The sequence below is a fragment of the Catharus ustulatus genome, chromosome 21, assembly GCF_009819885.2.
Source record: "Catharus ustulatus isolate bCatUst1 chromosome 21, bCatUst1.pri.v2, whole genome shotgun sequence".
Classification (NCBI taxonomy): Eukaryota; Metazoa; Chordata; class Aves; order Passeriformes; family Turdidae; genus Catharus; species Catharus ustulatus.
Window position 1 is genome coordinate 4,822,769 of NC_046241.1, and position 19,044 is coordinate 4,841,812.

At 45.9% G+C, this 19,044-nt stretch overlaps 2 long non-coding RNA genes across 2 annotated transcripts; one reads left to right on the plus strand and one right to left on the minus strand.

Annotated features, from left to right (window-relative positions):
- The first annotated feature begins 233 nt into the window (after positions 1 to 233).
- Positions 234 to 9,490, plus strand: LOC117005717. Its single transcript, XR_004419870.2, has 2 exons — positions 234 to 554; positions 8,722 to 9,490. It is a non-coding gene; the product is annotated as an uncharacterized LOC117005717 (long non-coding RNA).
- LOC117005718 lies at positions 5,908 to 8,715 on the minus strand. The gene is made up of 3 exons (XR_004419871.1): positions 8,030 to 8,715; positions 7,813 to 7,891; positions 5,908 to 7,130 (listed from the first exon to the last, which is right to left on the minus strand). It is a non-coding gene; the product is annotated as an uncharacterized LOC117005718 (long non-coding RNA).
- Positions 9,491 to 19,044: the final 9,554 nt, after the last annotated feature.

Sequence of the window (19,044 nt, forward strand, 5' to 3'; positions counted from 1 at the left end):
TCCTGAATAGCTCTCTCTGTGAGCACTTATCCTGTAATAAGAGTGCTGTGTACCCGTTTAGGTTAATCTGCCTGAAAGTGAGCTAAACTAAACAGGAATAAGGCATGCCAACTGCAAAAGAAAAGATGCCACAGAATTGAAATTCACAGCCCATCCCTTGCTTTTTAGCACAAATCCCTTTTCTGGGTCAGAGAGGCCCCTGAGCAGCAAGGGCTGGGGCAGTGGTGGGAGCACTCTGTAAATCCCCTGACCCACTGCTAGGGAGGAGATGCTCAAAGGGACTTTGGGTATGACCCCAACAGCTGCTCCTTGGTTATCCAAATGATTTCCCATGTGTACAGAGCCCCTCTGGCTGCAGCACTGCCCGGGGTGTGCAGCTCCCAGCCCCCAGGCACAGAGGGGTTAATGAGCCAGGCAGCCCCGCAGAGCAGGGCAGGGCAGGATCAGACACCAGAGCCAGCACTGCCACCTCCAAACCCCCACCTCCATCCTCGGAATGAAATTATTCCCGGGTGGAAGAAAAAGAAAGAAACAGAAAGACTATCAAAAGCTTGGTGGGTAAATATTCCTTCTGCACTACAAACCATTGCTTACAGCTAGTATTTTTTGGGTAATGATCTGCTTTTAGATTTTCTCTGAGATGTATATTCCATCTCTTTGGCACTGTCTCAGCCTTATCTCTGCTCATTTTTCTTCTGCTTTCCTAAATCTCTTTCTTTACCTTTAAAACGCTCTTTCCCCAAGCAGTTACAGATGTATTATTGCTGGTTTTGCTCTTAACGTGCAGCTGAGCAGCTCGGGAAGCAGAGGGAGGATGCTGGTGGCAAACTGCACATCCTGCATGCAGCTGCAGCTGAGCTGAGCCTCTGCCCTGAGCACCAGTGGTGCTGCACTGCCCAAGGGGGAGGTGGAACCAGAGCACAAGCCTGCAGAACACCACTTTATAAAGGATACTAAAATAAATAAATATTGGGCGTGAGTCTTCCAATTACAGCTGCAGGTAATGAAGTCATTCACCCCAAGTTTGCTCCCCAAAACTCACTTTTGTTTCCATCTCTGGGGCCCTGAGGCAGTGAGGTGTCCCTGATTGCCAGCCCAGAGAGGAATTGTTGTGTGTGCCCAAAATGGGAGAGCAGCAGCTCACACTGGGTGTGGAGTTTGGAGTTACACACTAAAGAACTGCAGGGTTACAAATAGATGGAAAATATAAAAGCTGAAATCCTAAGGGTCAAGGGAAGGCTGAGCCCACCACCCAGGCAGAGGAAATCTCCCACTTGGAGGCACTTTAAACCCTCCTGAGAGACCTTCCCTGATCAGGGCCATGGCTCTGCCTCTCCCCATCCCCAAACTGCAGCAGGGAGCTGGAGGATGAGGCTGTGCATCCACCTGCCAGCCGTCCCCAGCCCAGCCCATAAACCCCAGCAGCCACCAGCACCTCATCCCCGTGCTTCCCAGGAAGGGGATGTTAATGTACCCCATCTTTATTATCCTATCTGAAAAGATATTTCGTTTTACCAGTTTTTACTACACAATCTCAATAACTCGAACTTGTTTAAAGGCTCACTGCTCCAGGAAAATGCATTACATCTTGGCTTTTAAATCTGCCAGCTCCCATTTATTGGTATTAATAATAGATTGGGAAAGCTGTTCTTTTTATTTTGGCCCTCCGAACATTTTTTTTTTACTCAGTAGCTCTAAAATCAAATATTTTAAAAAGAAATTGTCTTCAAGCAGCATTTCTGTATCCTAAAGGTGGTCCCACTCTGTGTGCTGCTAAGGAGTCATTTGCAGTGCTTAGGAAAGGGGAGAAGCGATGGCAAAAATACAGCAAAACTGTTAAATAATCATTTACAGACCTAAAGTGTCCAGGGAAAAAGTTTTTAATAATAAATACCTAAATTAGTTTTCATTTAAAGTTTAGGCATCTTTAATTTATAAATGTTATTTAGGCAGAGAAGTGTTGATGAGAGCTGGAGTAATTACTTGCATAAGTGGAAATACAAAACTTTGGTGTTTCTACACAGTTTGTTCTCCTGCAACTCCACAGAGCTCTCTTTAAGCTGACCTCACCCAGGGAATTGCTGCCTGCATGTTTATGTATTTACTGTAAAGCTACTCTTTTTTTTCAACTTTGTTTTTTTGCCAAGCCAGCATTGGCTTTCTAATCTTTCACTCGTTTCAGCATTACTGTAGTGGAGGAGGATATTAATGGCCAGGCCCTTCTCTCAGGAATGCTGGTGTAAAATCAGAGTAAATGGGCTGAAGTCAGTGGAATTTCTCCGTGTTTTAAGCATCCCCACACAGCCCCTGGTGCTCAGGGGATGTGGGAACCTGGGATCACCTCGAGTTTACCTTCTCCTCTCTCCTGCTGTGCTAATAAAAATGGGAGAGAGGAAGTTTGGCCAATAATAATTCTTTTTCCTCTGCTGCCTGCTGTATAAATGCAATCCCTGTGTTATTATATTGAAGCTGGGAACCTCTAAGCAATTACTTCCCAGCACATTAGCGTCCATGTGCTAAATGCTAAAGGGTTTATTCAGTGCATTGCAGGATCAGGTTATTGCTGAGTCTGTCCATCATGCCCAGAAATTACTGCTATAAGTGCTTTAAGAGCATGGCCAGTACAATGGAGATGGAACCCAGCTGAAGGACTGCAGTGCTCCTATTTAGAGAAGGGGGGAAAAAAGCTGCAAAAGTGTTCAGATGAACAAAATCTCATCATCAAAAGCTCATCGCTGGAGGGACCAAAAAAAAAGGAAAAAAAAAAAAGGAGACACAAACAACTTTATACTGAAATTGAGTGGAAATTGGAATAGTGAAGGAAATATGCTTTCTTTTTCAATTCCAGATGCTCATGCAGCCTTTTGCCTGGGATTAAGAGGTCACTTATTGCAGCCTTAAAGGATAAGGACTGGGCTAGATAGGAGAATCAGCAGCTGTTTATTCTGTAAATGTTTGAATATGAATCAGGTCTTCCTTTTCAGAGATTTGCTTATTACTTTTATTTACCAGGATAATATCAGAAGCCTAATTAATTCTCCCTACCTCTTTCAATCTTCAGCCTCTCAGTGCTTCAGCAAAGCTTGAACTCTTTAGAGCTTTCTATCTATTGACTGAAATATCCTTGTTTATAAGGATGGCTGTGTCTTCATCTTTTCAGCTGAGATTGCCTTAAAATGTACTAGTGCAGAGCACAGAGATAATGCTGGGGAAATAATAATTTCTTTTTCTTTTTTTTTTTTCCTTTTTGCATTTGGTTATCAACTAGTGGTTTATTTCTGTAATTGTCTCTATCAGAGTCCTTGGTGCACAGTGGTTAATATTCAGGAATGGTTATTATCTCTTTCAAAATTTAGAAATATCAGCCTCACTGAGACGTCCTGAGGTCTGGGGCTATGAAGTGACTTCTCCAAAATCACCTCAGGAAGGATTCTAAGGCTGAGATTCAACAGAATCTAAATGTGATTCTCAAAAACCAGGCTAATCCTGGAGTACCTCTGCAGACCCTTTCTGGGACAGCTGCCACTCTCTGGAGGCATTTCTGGAGGTAAATGCAGCCCCAGAAGGGCTAAAGTTGAGTGTAGTAAGTCCCAGTCCACTTCTCAGGGTTCTGCTGCAGGGATTTGCTGGTTTGGGCTAAAGTGGCTCTGCCATGGCCCTGGGTCCAGCCAGCACAGAGCCAAGGTGGCACAGGGCAGCTCCTGGGGCAAATGGGACACCCAGCACTGCAGGGTGGGGGCTCCAGGCACAGGGGGCTCCTGGGATGATGCTGGGGGTGCTGTGCACCTCCCCAGGAGCACAACAGTGCCTCAGGATTCCAGCTTTTATATTTTCCAAATATTTGTAACCCTGCAGTTCTTTAGTGTCTAACTCTAAACTTCACACACAGTGTGAGCTGCTGCTCTCCCATTTGAGGCAGACACAACAATTCCTCTCTGGGCTGGCAATCAAGGACACCTCACTGCCTCAGGCCCCCAGAGATGGAAACAAAAGTGAGTTTGGGGAGCAAACTTGGGGTGAATAACTTCATTACCTGCAGCTGTAATTGGAAGATTCAGCCCCAATGTGCAAATGGACCAAACTTTTAAAAATGTGAAATTCTGTGAGTCATTGCCCCTGGGGGGCTTTGTCTGCCCTAAATAGGCTCTCAATAAATAGAGCTGCTTTTTATTACCTCAATTTTTTCTGGGCTCTGTTGTTAGGTAGCCCCAAAAGGCACCAGCAGGACGGTGTGGATTGTGTTTTGCTGGCTCAGGAGCAGAGTACCACTGTCACCCTGGGCTGAGGTGACAGTCCCTGGCTGGCTCTGAGCTCCTTTCTCTGGAGTCCCTCTCACATCCCACCCCAGAGGAGCAGCCCTTGTGCTGATGAGGGGCTCAGTGTGCTGCTCTGCCTTGGAACAGCAATATCCTTGGAGACTTTGCTCCCCTCGTCCAGCCCAAGGACAAACGAGCTCTCCCTCCGTGCTAATTCAACAAGGATTTTGTTTATTCTTGATTATTTCTGTGGGTGACACTTGCATTGCTGGAGTTTGCTGTTTGCTCACAGCACTCTCTCTGCTGCTAAAGCCTTTGTTTGTGCAGTTGACCCAAATGTTTCCAGGTTTTAGAAGTTTTCAATTAATTCCTATTGACTCTTCTTAGATTTTAAGAAAAATTTCCTTCTCCTTCTTGTGACTCTGGTGCTCCCAAAATAGTTGTTCAGTAAAAATAGCTCTTAACAACCCTGTGGCCCAAAGAGGGGCCCAGCCATTTCCTAAACACAGCACGAGGTGTTCTCTCTTGATTATGCATTCGTTATTGATAATTATTAATTATATGCCGGTTATTACACCACTCTCTTGTTCTCCTGGCATGCTGTGCATTTCAGAGAGGCACAAGCCATTCCAAGAGGAATGGGTGCTATCTGCTGAGCACAATAATTAACAGATTTATGGTAATGATGTACATCATAGCAAGACCTACCAAAGCTTGCTCTGTACATGAGCCACTTTGCCACTAAGGCTGGGACACTTCTAGGGCCAAAAGAGAGGTGGTAATTAGTTACCATTAATTAGAAGACGTTTCCTGGGTTTGGGTGTCTTGGATTTTTGCAGTGTGGTGTTACACTTGGATTTTTGAGTCTCCAAAGACTCCCTGGGCATTCACAGCCATCGTGAGCAGGCTTGGTGTGCAAGAGATGCAAAGCAGGAAAACCATGTCCCTTGGCTGGGGTCTGAAGTTGGATCATTACACAAAATTCCCTTTTGAAAAGCCTGATCCTCCCTCTCCTACATCTCTGAGCACTCCAGTGGTGGAACCAACACAGAAACAGAGCCTTGGCCATGGGGTTTTCTCCCTCTCCATCCATCCAGAGCACAGGGCCAAGGAAAAGATCCAAACCTTCACACTTCCCCAGCACCCAAACTCTCCTCCCAGCCCTGCCAGCCTTTATGTTTGGATTTGCAGCCTGGGTGTTATTTGAATGTGCAGTAAGTAGCCTCTTGCTGGCAAATATGAGATGCTGATAAGCTTCTGAAATCTATATTCCAGCCTTGAGATAACAAGACAACAAATTTTTTTACATCCTAGGGAAAGAAAAAAATGTGACAGGCTGTGAGGGGAAGAGATCAAGATATGTGCAAACACGAGTCCCTGTCCCTCCATTCCCGGCTCAGTCACTCCCAGGATGACATAATTGGGGTGAGGGGAGTGTCCCATTTCCCAGGGAGGGGACAGAAGGCATGGAAGCACCAGGCTGGAATTGATTTTCCTCTGCTGGAGCAATTACACTCCCAAAGTGGCAAAAAAATAAATAAAAACAAATGAGTCATAAACACCCCATTTGAATCTTTAAATGAATATCGGATTTTAATTATAGAGGTTTAATTTTTAGAATGGAAAAGCTACTTTTGCACAATTACTGCGTGGAACTTTTAATTAACTTTCAAGAACTTTCTCTTACTTAAAAAAAAATCTAATTAATAATACTTAGGGAACTATTAGCATAAAATAAGTCATGGAGGGTGTAGAGAGCTATAAAGCATATATTGTACAAGAAAGACTTGTTAATTCTAAAAACAAAGGCAACATTTCCAGTTTTCCTAGTTGTGGCCTATAAAGAGCCTTTTTTGCTGAATGAAAGCATGAGAAGGACATGGAAATCACAGGGTTTAGAACAGAAAATGCTGTTATGTTAATCAGCTGCTGCAGGGACCTGGAAGATTGGAAGAGGGGGGGCTCTCACTCAGCAGAGGTTTCTTTATTTGGGGGAAATACTGCCCCAAGGGTGGGATGGTCCTAGGGAGATAGGGAGTGAAGGGGTAAGGAATGGGGCTGGATTGCTCCCCAAAGAGCCAAAACCCAGCTGTGAAGAGAGGAGAGCTGGGCAGGACCAGCAGCAGAAGAGGCTGTGAGCTTTTTATGCCACCCACGAGCTGGGAGGGTGAGGATGGAAGGGAGCTGCCAAATCAGGGGCACAAGAAACCTTCCCACAGCCCTCCAAAGGGTCTGTGCATGCAAAACACACGAGCAGGAGCAGGCTCAGAGCAGGAGGGGGACAGTGCTGTGACATTCTGGTGCACAAGGATATTACTGCAGGAGCCAAGAGGGAAATTAAGTCAGGGTACAAGGACACAGGGAGGGCAGCCTGTGGTAGAACTTGTTGCTTCAGTAATGGAACAACAGCGAATGAGAGTCACTTCACAATAATATTTTGCCCAGGTCTTGTTCCAGCTGAGTTTTAAATTAACCAGTGGATACAGCTGTCAGCATTTCCTTTATGAGATTGCTGCTACACAAGAAATCCTCCACAGTGGAAGCAGCGTGTTTGGAAATCTGTGTGTTTGAGTGTGTCAAGGAGGCTGAGCCTGATCATCTCGTGCTCTGCCAGCATTGCTTTGACTCAGCTAAATGCACACGGAATTAAACTGGGACCTGAACATCCTGGACACAGTGTCCTCTATGGCCAGCTCAGCCAGGACAGCTTCCACCTCAACATCCCTCCAGGGAAGGAAGGGAGGATGCAAACCCGAAGATTTGAGTCATTCCTTTGCCTGGGGGAATCAGGAATTGAGGTTTGCAGCCCCTTCTCCTAATGAGCTCTCTGGCCAGTACAGCTGAAAGGTAAATCAATGAGCAGGAATAAAGCACCTGGAACAGAAACATAAAACTTTGGATTGGGGACCTGCCTGAAGACCCCAAGGGCAGAAACATCCTGCTCTTTGCACTCTGCCTTCACAGCAAACCCACAGGCTGTGCCCAGGCAGCCTCTGAGAGCAGAGAAGGAAAAATCTTCCACCTTCCTCCTCCTCAGTGCTGGGCAGCAGGCAGACACATCTCTGAGCCTGGTCCCTGGCACCTGCCTGGCCATCACTGGGATTTCCTGAAGCAGGACTGGCCCAGCTGGCTGAGCTGGACCCCATCAATCCTGTTTTGGAGCAGGCTGTGTTTGGGGACCCTGCAGCCTTTGGCCAAGGGCTCATTTCTCTGTGATGTGTCCCCCTCCCTCCTGTGACACAGCCCACATGCACAGACCAGTCACACAAAACTTCTCTTGTGCTTCCAGCACTCGGATTTCCCTCCCTTGTTCTTCTTTTCTCTCTTGTTTTAGCGGCTCTGCCTGTGATGTCTGGTCCTGCAGGGCTGGGGGTTTGGGATTTTGGCTGCACACCCACAATGTCCAGAATTCCGTGCTCATGTCAGAGGAGCAGCGTGTTCCCCAGGCATGCAGCAAGGCTGGGGGCTCAGCCACAACTCCAATATCCTGTCTGAAACAACTTAGAACCACTTGGCCCAGGTTTAGCTGGCTGCTTTTTGGGGTTTTTTCACTCACCTCCTCCACAGGGGATGATTTGGAGCTCGCTCAGGTGGATCTGCACAGCTGGGAGGGGTGAGGGTGATGTGTGAATGCCCTACAGCAGAAAAGGGGATGAAGATCAGGAAGGCAAAGAGAGGAAAGCATCAACTCGAGCAAGTTCACACTTAAATCCTAAAAAAAAAAGTGATCCAGAGTCCCTGAGTGCACAGGACACATGCTGGACTGCACCTACCTCACTCCTCTCAGGCTGGGAACTCAAAGATGTGTTTTTCTCTGGAGCTCCAAAAACAAAATCTTCTGCTTTCACATCCCAAGTAATTTCACTTTTACAAGGAAAAAAATCACCCTGAGCTCTTGACAAACACCTGCCACAATAACAAGAAAGGGAAAAAAACCCCACCAACACCCAAACGAGTTGCGATTCTCACATCCCTGCTAGGATGTTCCAAATATAACCACGAAACACGGTTCTTAAGCCTGTATTTATTACTACACAAATCTAGTTTAAAAACAGCTCTACAGGGGTTTGTGCTCAGCTGTAGCACACGAGCAGAGTGAAAAGGACAATTGTGCCAGCAGAACTGTAGGGCTGCACTGACCTCCAGTGGAATTGGGAGAAATACTCCAGTGGCAGAGGCTTTTTCACAGCCCTCTGAAGCCAAAACTTGCCTTGTTTCGAGCTTTATAGAGGCACCAAATTCATATAAGGATCAGGGAATTTATTACAGATTACTGTATACTTAGGATTAATACGTTAAAATACTGTAAGGGGATTTGTTTGGAATAGCGCTTCCAGTCTAAGTCTAGCCTCATCAAATTTAAACTTAAATATGCAGGTATTAAATAGAGCTTTCCAAAATCAATCAGCCTGAGGGGTTTTTTAATTGATTGAGGAGGAATTTTAACTCCCCTTTTCCATTGCAGGAAATTGTTGAAGACGGTTCATTTCAGTTTTCCCATCCGAAAACCCTTTTCCTTTTGATTTGGTCACCTAACCACGGAACTCTAATGACAGCAGCTCCGTGACATTTCCTCTCAGCACTTAGGAGGAGTTTTCCAAGGTCAGACAAAGGGGATGAAACAAGAGAGTGGCACTTCTCAATGTGCGTGGGGATGATTGATCGCCCCATCAGATATTAGAGAGACACGCTGTCCTTTCATGTCCTGATCAAAGGAGAACATCCTGTGCCCCAGATATTCTCCAGAGTGCCTTCATTTAACAGTTCCAAGGTCAGCTGAAGGAAAATGTGGCATCTTTTCCTCTGGCAGTCTCCAGCCCTGGTGCTCCACGTGGAATGCTTTAGGAGATGCACATCCTCGGGATGAAAAGGCTGACACTGACACCAGCAGCTCAGAGAAACAACAGCTCGGTGTAAAAGACAACCTTTGCTGAAAACAGTCCCTGGAACAGCCAGAGGGCCCTTCCAAGTTGTTCACGAATTTTCTCTGAAGAGCAATTAGAGAGCTATTGTTCAAAGTGTGCTCAACAAGGAGGCAATGAAGACCTCAAAGGGAAGAGGCAGAGCCTCTTGCCTTGATAGAGGCACTCCAGAAACGAGCAGGGGGGAGGCAGGCACAGAGAGCAGGAAAACAAGAGAAGCTGAGACACTGCTCTGGGCTTGGGGGCTTTTTGAGTGGGTATTTTTGGGGGGAGGATTAAAATATTTCCATCCAGAAATGCAGTGGAACAAAATGTTTTGGCTTTGCATTATTTATCCTTATTTATCCTGCTCCCAAGCACTTCATTCTAGCCACCCTTCAAACACAGGCCAAATTTTAAATTCGAGCTGCAGCCACATGTAGAAGGGTTTGATTTCCTGAAGAGCCTCCCAGATCCTTCATGGCATTTGCTCTGCACCCACCTCCATCCCCCCAGCAGCAGCAGGAGGCACAAAGGTGGGGTGTCCCTCCCCACCTCACACCCCTCCATGCTCAGTCTGGACTCAGAATCTCATCACTCAGCACTGGTTTCCCCTGAACAGAAGCATTTTTTAAATCCCCTTATTTTGCATGCCCTGCTTAAGCCAGGTGCTCCCTGGGATCCTTCTCCATGGGCTCCTGGTTCCTGCTCTGCCACTGACACATCCCTGGGATGGTCACAGACATCATCAATGCCATCCCAGTATCCTGTGGCAGGAGCAGAAGTGCATTTGCCTGGGTTCTAGTTCAGAAGTGTATTTTCTGGTATTTTACAGCAAAAGGAGCAGATGCAAACCTGCCTCAGGAAAACTGGCGGCACAGAAAATTCCAGCCCAAGGTTTGGCAAAATTAAAACCAACTGCCAGAAGTGCTTTTCTAATGAGAGGTGTCAGGTGATTTCAATAAGTACAAGTGCCATTCCTCTGTATAATTGACTGTGAATATGAATTAAGATATATGCCAAACTATTTAAATGCCTAGTGACTTTGGTTTTATGAAATACTCTGATCCACCTCTAGCAGAGTCTTCAAGGGAATTTTTTTATCCCACTCACAAGCAATAAAAAAATTCAGATGAGATTTCTTTATATTAGTGCTATCACAGAGCAAGAGAGTAACACCCAGCAGGTGGAGGGACACTGAGCATGTAACACCCTGTGTGCTCACTGGGATTGTTTGTTCAGCAGGCAGGATTTGCTGTTGCTGTAGAATGAGTCCAGCTGTGACTTTTCACAGAAATCCTGCCCACATGGGCAGAGCAGCCTGAAACACCTTCTGTCCTTCTGGGTACAAACCCAGCTGCACTGGCCCATGGCTCCCTCAAGCCCCATGGGATCCTGTGAGAGGGAGATGCTCCTCACTGGCTCTGCCAAGTTTTAATGCCTGTGGTGTGTTACTTCCTTGGGAATGCATGAGAAATATCACTTAGTGAGGCAAAGAAAGAGGACCTTGAAAAATTAAAGACAAAAATAAAAAGGTGAAGAAAAAGAACTAATTTACCTGCTAAGGATGGTTCTCTGTGAAGCTCTGGGGATCCAGGTGCTGCCTCTCCCACCTGGGGCACACGGACACACCAGGGATCCCTTCCCAGGCATCACCCAAATTCCACTCACTTCTGAGAAACATTCCTGCTTTTAATCCATTGCACATTTCTCCTTGCACTCTTATTGTAATGCAGCTGGTGCAGGGGGTTATATAATCTATCATATCTTAATTAAAAGGTCGGCAGCTTTCCCTTGGACTTTGTTCATTTTGGTTTAGCAGCACCAAACTAAAGCGATTGGACATTATTGAAAAAACATGTCTTGATGGCACTGAACCAAGACTCCTGACAAATCAGTTGGCAGAGAACTTCACAAGTGTGACCATTCATCATGCTCTGCAAGAGTTATTTGTTTCAAAATGTCAGAATTTTCCACAGATCAGAAGTTCCCTTTCCTTTCTGTCTCCATTGCAAAGTCCCTCAGCTGAGACCCCCCCCACCCTGAGCCTTGCAGGAATGCACAGATCAGCAGGACGTGGCAAGTGCTACTGAAAGCATAAACAAAGCAATGGAAATTGTCCTTAGAAAGCAGAAAAATATGGATGTAATGCTAAAAAATTGTTTGCTGAGTGTTGAACAACAAGGTGAGCCCTCCAGTCCAAGTACAAAACATCTCAATTATACAAACCCCACAATTACACAAATTCCCATTTTGATGCTGTACTGCACACAAGTACAGTGCTGTGATTCTTTCTACCATGTGGCATTACTCCTTAGTTTGTTATGGAAAATTGCTTTTGGAGTAGAGCTTTGGCCCATCAATTAGTAGTTGTAAAAATGTGGGAGAAGAGTAAATAAGAAAAATATTTTCTCCCTTGAAGAAGTCTCATGACTTTTTTTAATTTGAATATTTCTTCATGGGATTTACCACTTTAGAACCCCAATTGTTTGTTTCCAGGGCCCCACTTATCAATGCCTCACTGGTGAGTAGAAATGTTCTCCACCAGTTCGTGGTCCTCAAACCTTTTTGGGCTTTTTTTAAGGAGTCTGTTGTTGAGGTTTCTGTGTTGATGTGGAGCTGGGGGATGCTATAGCCCAGTGACAATCCTGGACTCCCAGGACAATCCTTTGCCACCCTACTGAGCAGTTCTGGGAGCTGCCAGAAGTGTCCAGAGCTGCAATGACCTTTAGGCAAACAGCAAAGACTATTTATAGGCAACAAATTTCACTCACAGTCACATCAGAAGGGTTAGCTCACCCCATCAGAGAGCTAAAACAATATCCTGCCACGTATTCCCCACCAGGAGCAATCAGCACAGCTCTGAGTTTTGTGGCTGTTCATAACAAACTGCCCAGGCACAAGCTGCAGACCCAGGCAGGAGCTTGAGATAACAAATGAATTGGAGCAAATCTCAGCAACAGCTCCTGAACAACTCGTGGACGGGGAGGAAACGAAATTAATCAGATAAATTATTTGCTCAGCTCGGGTAGAAAATGTCAAACATTTCACAACGAAGCTTTTGGCAGCAGGATTGCTGTTCCCGGATCTATTTAAGATTTCTGCCTTTTGCATTTGTCAACAGGGCTGGGGAGTGAGTTGATTCAGGGGGGATGTGCCATGCTGGACACGTAGGCACAGCCCCTGGCTACCTGCAGCGAGGGTGCAAACCCCTGGAAAGCAAAATGCTGCTCCTGGGCTGAGGGAAAACACTTCCCAGCAGCTCAGAGCTAAGCCTCAGCACATATTTCTGTCTGAAATGATTTTTTCTACAAAAGGCTTTGACTGCTGATTTTCTAAGGGGTGTTTCAATGAGATTTATCTGCTTTATGGAAATATTAACTCTGTATTTGGAAATTCTGCACAAAATTAATTTTTCTCGCTGGAAGTTGGAGTATTTTTATTCTGGAGGGTTGTTGCAGGGCTGAGGAGAGGGACAGCCCTGCTGGCTTCTGTTCCTCCCCCTGTGGTCACAGGGCTCCCTGGGTGTGCCCCCATCCCTGCCACAGCCTGAGGGCCCTGTGGCACTGGGTGTCCATCCAGGAGTTTTTCTGTTGGTGATTTCTATTTACCTCCAGAGCCAAACCACATTTGCTATAAAGACAGCAATGCTTTCACCTGGAATGATTGTGGCTTTCAGCCAAAAAAAAACCCAAAACAACCACAAAAATCCACACCAAGAAAAAACCCTCCAGAAAATCTTACTATATTGACATGGATGCTACTAAAAAAAATAAAAAGTTTTTACAAAAGGAGGAAAAACATTTATTAGGGTTATATAGCTGCACTCCTTACCTCATTTCAAACCTAATCTCCAGGTGTAAAATGTTCCCTCTTGCAAAGGATCAGAGCAAGGCTCTGCAGCAGTCAGATCCCATCCTCCCTTGTGTCCAGGATGAGCAAAGGACAGGACTCTATCCAGGGATTTGCATTCAAAAATGTCAAAGAAATATGCAAAAAAATGATAAGTTTGGCAGGATCCTGATGTGTCTCCCCAGCTTGTGTCACTGAAGTTTCAGCTTTCAGCTGAGCCTTGGTAATATTTAGTTTAGAACACTGGTTTGAAGGAGACACATGATCCTGTACGGCTTTTATCTCCAAAGTAAAACCTGTGTTTGCTGATAATTTCTCCCAAGGCAGCAGCTGTGCAGGGGAGTGAGGAAACACCTGTCCACTTCCTCTTGCTTCAGGAAAATGGGCACTGCAAGGTTCCAGAACAAGCTGGGTCTTTTCTCAGAACTCCTTTCCCCACTCAGGGGTGTGTTAGGGCTGAGCTGTGCTGGATCAGAGTTTGATCCCAGCACTGCCAGCTCTCACCCACAGCCCCCAGGTGCTGGAGCTGTCTCTGCCCCGGTTGGAGAGTTCAGTGTTTATTGTGTTCTAACAAAGCCTGTTATCAGCGGCTCTGGAGTTTGTTGCTATCTTAGACTAATCACAGTAATGAAGGCATTGAGCAGAGCCCTTCTCAGGTGGCATTTACCATTGTTTGCTGCAGATAACATAAAGCTTTCTGATTACAGTCGGCTTTTATCACTTCAGAGCAAATCTACTCCACTGAAATGTGCTAATAAAACCCACGGAAGCAACAAACTGGAAAGAAGTGTTACAGCAATAAAGGAACACGAGGGAAAATGTACAGCTTTTGCCACTGTTATCATTTTCAATTTATTAAGATCTAACCATTTTTGTAATATGGTGCTATTGCTGGGGGTTAATTTAATCTCCTCTAATACCAGGCTCCAGTCAGTTTTCAGTGTCAATTTAGATGTAATGCATATTTCTGCATTGCAATCAGACAAACCCCCTCCGTGGCCCCATGACCATATGGTTTCAACAATCCAAGAGGAAATGTCCAGCACTTTACACATTCATTTATGAGATTAGCTCCAGCCTTTAAACACACAAATCCCAGACAGGATCTTGGGCACTGTGGCTCTGAGGACAGTGGCTGCCACAGGGAAGCACTGAGAGCCATCCTCCTGTGCTCCCCTTGGAAAACCACCCAAATTCTGCTGCCTCTCACTGGGTCAGGGTGGAGAACTGCTGGGTTAAATCCTGAGGTCTTCATTCAGTCCTTGCTGAAGGCAGCAGCTGATTTGCACGTGTAAGGGTAATGTAAAACCCAGCAAAGATTTAATGTTGCCACTGGAGTGGCTAAAGAGAGCAGCCAAGACAGCATAAAGAGGGGAAAGCTGAATCCAAATATTTGTGCCAGTGCAGGAGACAGACAATCTATGTCCTCCATATCTGCACACAGGAGACTTCATATCTATAATCACCCAAAATAAAATAAATAGTACCCAACTTTGTGTCTGCTTTACATGAGAGACATTGACCTGGCCAAGATTTCAACCCTTGTCTTTGCCTTCAAGTTCCCTCTGCACCTCCCTAACTGACACCTGGCTCTGTTCTGCCCTGCTCTCCCATCATCTGGAATTTTGTTTTCTTCTGAAATATCCAGCCCTTCCTTCTTCTCTTTGATGTGCTCCTGTGCAGTTAAAGCATTCATCTGACAGCAGGAGTGCAAAACCAACTTACTTGAACACACTTCCCTTCTTAGGAGCCTTCTGGATTGCACTGGACATTGTTCAGCCTCTGTGATCAGGTTCTTGGACCCATTTCCATCTCCATGACCATCCTGGGGAACAGGTTTCCTGATCCATGGCAGCCTCCTGCTGTTCTCCCAGCCCTCACTTTGTTCCCTTCGTGGGCATGCTTTTAAGAAGGGAGAAGAAGTGGGGATTACAGAAGAGACAGCAGATCTCACATCTCACATGCTCAGGCTGACATACCTGGCTCCCTCTGTCCTAACAGAGCAGATGGAATCTTCAAAAGATCCAGTGATTTAGCAAGGTCACTCAAGAGTGAAGGGGCAGAGATTGAATCTAAGCCTAAAACACTCCTGTTCCTCTCCTCTGCCTTGGTCTCTAATGAGAGCCCCAAGCGTGGAGCTGGGGATGTCAGAGGTACAAAGTGGAAAGGCAGCGTTCTGTCAAAACCCTTGCACAGAGATCACTCACAGTTCAGGCACCTCCAAGAGAGGCCATGCAAGATCTAGCAGGCAATTAATGAGCTTTCCAAGCAGTGGGTAAATTAGGTGCCAGCAGAGAGACTTCCAGCTCCCTGCAGGGCTTGGGGTGAGTGAGAGGGGTGGGTGCAGAATGCAGCACAGCAGGGAGGGACAGAAGGTGTGCACCCCCTCCCTCAGCCCACAGCTCCTGGCAGGAGCCTCTCCACAGGGGCTGTGCAATCCCAGGAAAGGCTGCAGGATGCTGCTTGTGGGGCTGCTGTGATAACGGGGGTACTGCCCTGAGTTACTGTGAATAAAGAGGAAAACAGGGGCTATCTCTGAATCCCAGTTATGGGGCTGGCAGGGAGCAGGGAATGGCAGAGCCTTTGGATGCTCTGCCTGCCAGGTGTGTCTGCTCAGGGCAGGCTGAAAGGCTTTGCTTCCTGCTGAATCGAGATTTCCTCTTGAACTCACTCCAGCATCTCTCCTGCATTGGCCTCAAGGCACCAGGCAGATCTCAGGGTCGTTCCCAACACAACATCTTCATCCTCCTGTCACGAGTGCTCAGGGCTGCAGGTGACACTGGGGGGGTGGGCAGGACAGCCCGGGGGGCTGAAAATCATCGAGGGAGCAGAAAGGCAGAGATGGAGCTGGTAAACCCAGGTCTGTGCTGCAGAGCCCAGGTGGGCACAGAGAGCAGAACAGGCAGGGTGTGTGTGTGTCCCCTGCTTTCAATTCCCCAGCTCAGCCTTGTGAGCAGCTAATGAGATTAATGCAAATGGGTACAGTGAGTTCTACAACATATAGATGCCCTTCACACAATGACGGACACCTTCTGCTACCGTTTATTTTTCTAGCAATCATCAGTAGCACTAATAATAATTAAATCTCAGAGGCTGTAATGAATAATACATAGCCGCATTCTGGTGGCAAAACAAAAAACACCTTTAAAGATTTTCCCCTAAGCTAACATCAGTGCTTGTTTCTTGCAGTGATTTATTTTTTGTGATGTATTAAGCGCCTTTAAATCTGCAGTATTGAAACATAGATAGTACTGAGTCACAAAATAAACCCTAGAAACAAAGAAAGGCAGGTGCCACTAAGCTGAGCAATTTGTGTGTAAGTGGCAGAGATGAGCAGTCACAGTGGAAGCTAGAGCCAAGAATGAAAGGGGCTGAGGGGACACTGAGCACAGCCAGGTTTCAATCCTGCTGTGTGACCTTGGGCACATCGATTAGGGAGGAAATCCATCTCTTCCCAAAGTCAGGCATTGAGCTGGGGCTAACCAAGCCAAGGAGAGGGCAGGACTGGGGAGATCTGTGCCTTCCAGGAGGGGTTCAGTGGCTTTTAGTGGCCCCAGCGACTTGGGCTGGTGTTACCTGTGCAGGTGTTACCTGTGCAGGTATCTCAAGGCTTCAGGCAGGTCCCAGTCACAGTCCATCTGTCAAGAGAGCATCACCCATTTACAAAAGAGCAAATCCACGTTTGCTCCAACCTCTGTGTTTGCAGAGCTGCAGGGGGAAAAGGGCCACGTCAAATGTCTCTGTTTGCTCCAGGATGGAACAATCTGGTCACTCAGAGAGGCTCCAAAGGGTCATCCCTTAGAAAATGGGATGGTAACACAGTGGTTACTCAAGGAGTAACCTTGAGTTACTGAAGAGAGACAGAGATGGTTCCAAAGAGCCCTGACAGCTCTGACACAACTCCACTGCCTGTGCAAACCCCAGACCCAAGTTCTCTTGTGGCCCCAGGCAGCCAGGAGGCTTTGTGGAAGGTCAACCAAAAGAAAACCTCAATGTGAACCTGGAGAGCAGAGAAGGAGCTCATTTCCCTCTCTGATACCAGATCAGACACCAGAATCGCCTACTAAAGGAGCAACTGGTTTAATCAGTTTAATCAGATATCACAGGATAAGCGTAAGATAAACACCCCCACACCAGAGCTACAAGCACGGCATGAATAACACAATGCCCCAGCAAGGAGCTCAACAGCAACAAGCCAGCCCCACAGCAGAGACTCAGTATGAATAATCCAATACCATGGTGATTATCTTAGCATGAGCACTGCGATACCACAGCAATTAGCCCGGCGTAAATAACCCCAAATCCCGGCAATCAGCATGGCATGAAAAATCACATCCTGTCCCAACAGCCAGAGCACAGCAAAGGCACAGAGGAGACGAGGAAGAGCATTGATGTGAGTTTATTGCTGCACAGGTTTGTGTAGGCAGCACAGGGAGCACCTGCAGCCCTCCAAAAAATCAGGTGATGGGCTGGGTCCAGTGTTCTGGAGGAGATCAGGGGGGTTTGGGGTGTTTTTAAGCAGGTGGGGTGAGCCCAGGCCTGCAGCATTCTCCAAAACACTCACTGCTTCTCTGATTCTGCTCCCAGCAAAGTCAGTGCAGTGACAGGACGAGGGTGAATGGCTTCAGACTGAGAGTAAGTTTAGATTACATATTTAAATTAGATAATTTGAAATATTTTTTCCCTGTGCTGAGGCCCTGGCACAGGGTGCCCAGAGCAGCACCTGGATCCCTGGCAGTGCCCAAGGCCAGGCTGGACATTGGGGCTGGAGCAGCCTGGGACAGTGGGAGGGGTCCCTGCCATGGCAGGGGTGGGATGAAGAAAATCTTTAAGGCACTTCCAACCCAAACCATTCTGGGATCCCATAAAGAGCAGCTCCCAAAGCCCCAGGGCAGCAGCTCCTGCAGGGGTGCAGGACTCAGGAATTCCTCCTGGGGGTCCCTCTGGCCATAAATCCTCCTGCAGAGATGGATCTGGCAGCGTTACCACCCTGACTCCACTTAACCCAGGAGCTCTGAATTTATATGTGAGTCACAAATACATCTTTTTATGCACTCTTAAAAACCAGAAGCATAATTACCAAGGTCAATATATAATGTTTATTTCCTTTATAATAGACATTATAATTTCACTTTAGGGAAAAGCAACTGTATGCATAAAAATAATGACAAATATTAAAGTCACCAAAATAATGGAACCAGATCACTCTACTAATCCTAAATTTAAATGCATTAACGATCTCTGTAACATTAAAGGTCTGATAAGCCAAATTAGGTTTCTTGTAAGCATAATTAATCTTCTTTTTCAATGAAGATATTACAAGGGAGTTAATTTGAATCCCAAAGGCATTTCTAAAATTGAATTATATAGATAAAGCAAATATTTGACCTTTTACTGATAATTGCTATAAAAAATCAACATGCAAATGAAGCTTATGAAAACCTCTCCTGAAAATGGTATTATTGGGGTAATAAAATCCTCTATAAGCAAAATGCCAATCATTTAATGCCTCAAAAGAGAGGTAACCCCTACCTTAACCTGTAGTTTGAGAGTATTAAATTACAACAGTGAGGTCTGTGTTTATTAACAAATAATTGGATGGCATCAAACATAAATGATTATGTCAAATGCAGGGATTATCTGGTTTTATTCATTGGTCATTAAATTTAAAAGACTCCTGGTGTTGGCTCACCTTCCCTTCTGAAATGACTTTTTAGTGTCATTAAATGATGGTGATATTTATTGATTTAAATTGCCCTCTGACTGGAAGGGGCTTTTTCATGGCACTGAATCAGGATATTTTTGAAGAAAATTTCAACGTGGAAACAGCATTCACTCCTCCATCACAAACTGCAAAATCTCATACATCTGGAGGCTCACTGGGTGAGTTTAGGGTTCAGTCTCTTCTGGCAAGCATGGAACCTCTGGATTTGGGTGAGGACTGAACCTCAGGTTATCAAACAAATAACAGGGGCAGCCAGAAAAAGCCTTTTCTGCCAAGGTTTTGAATTAAAATAACCAGGACATCATTTCCT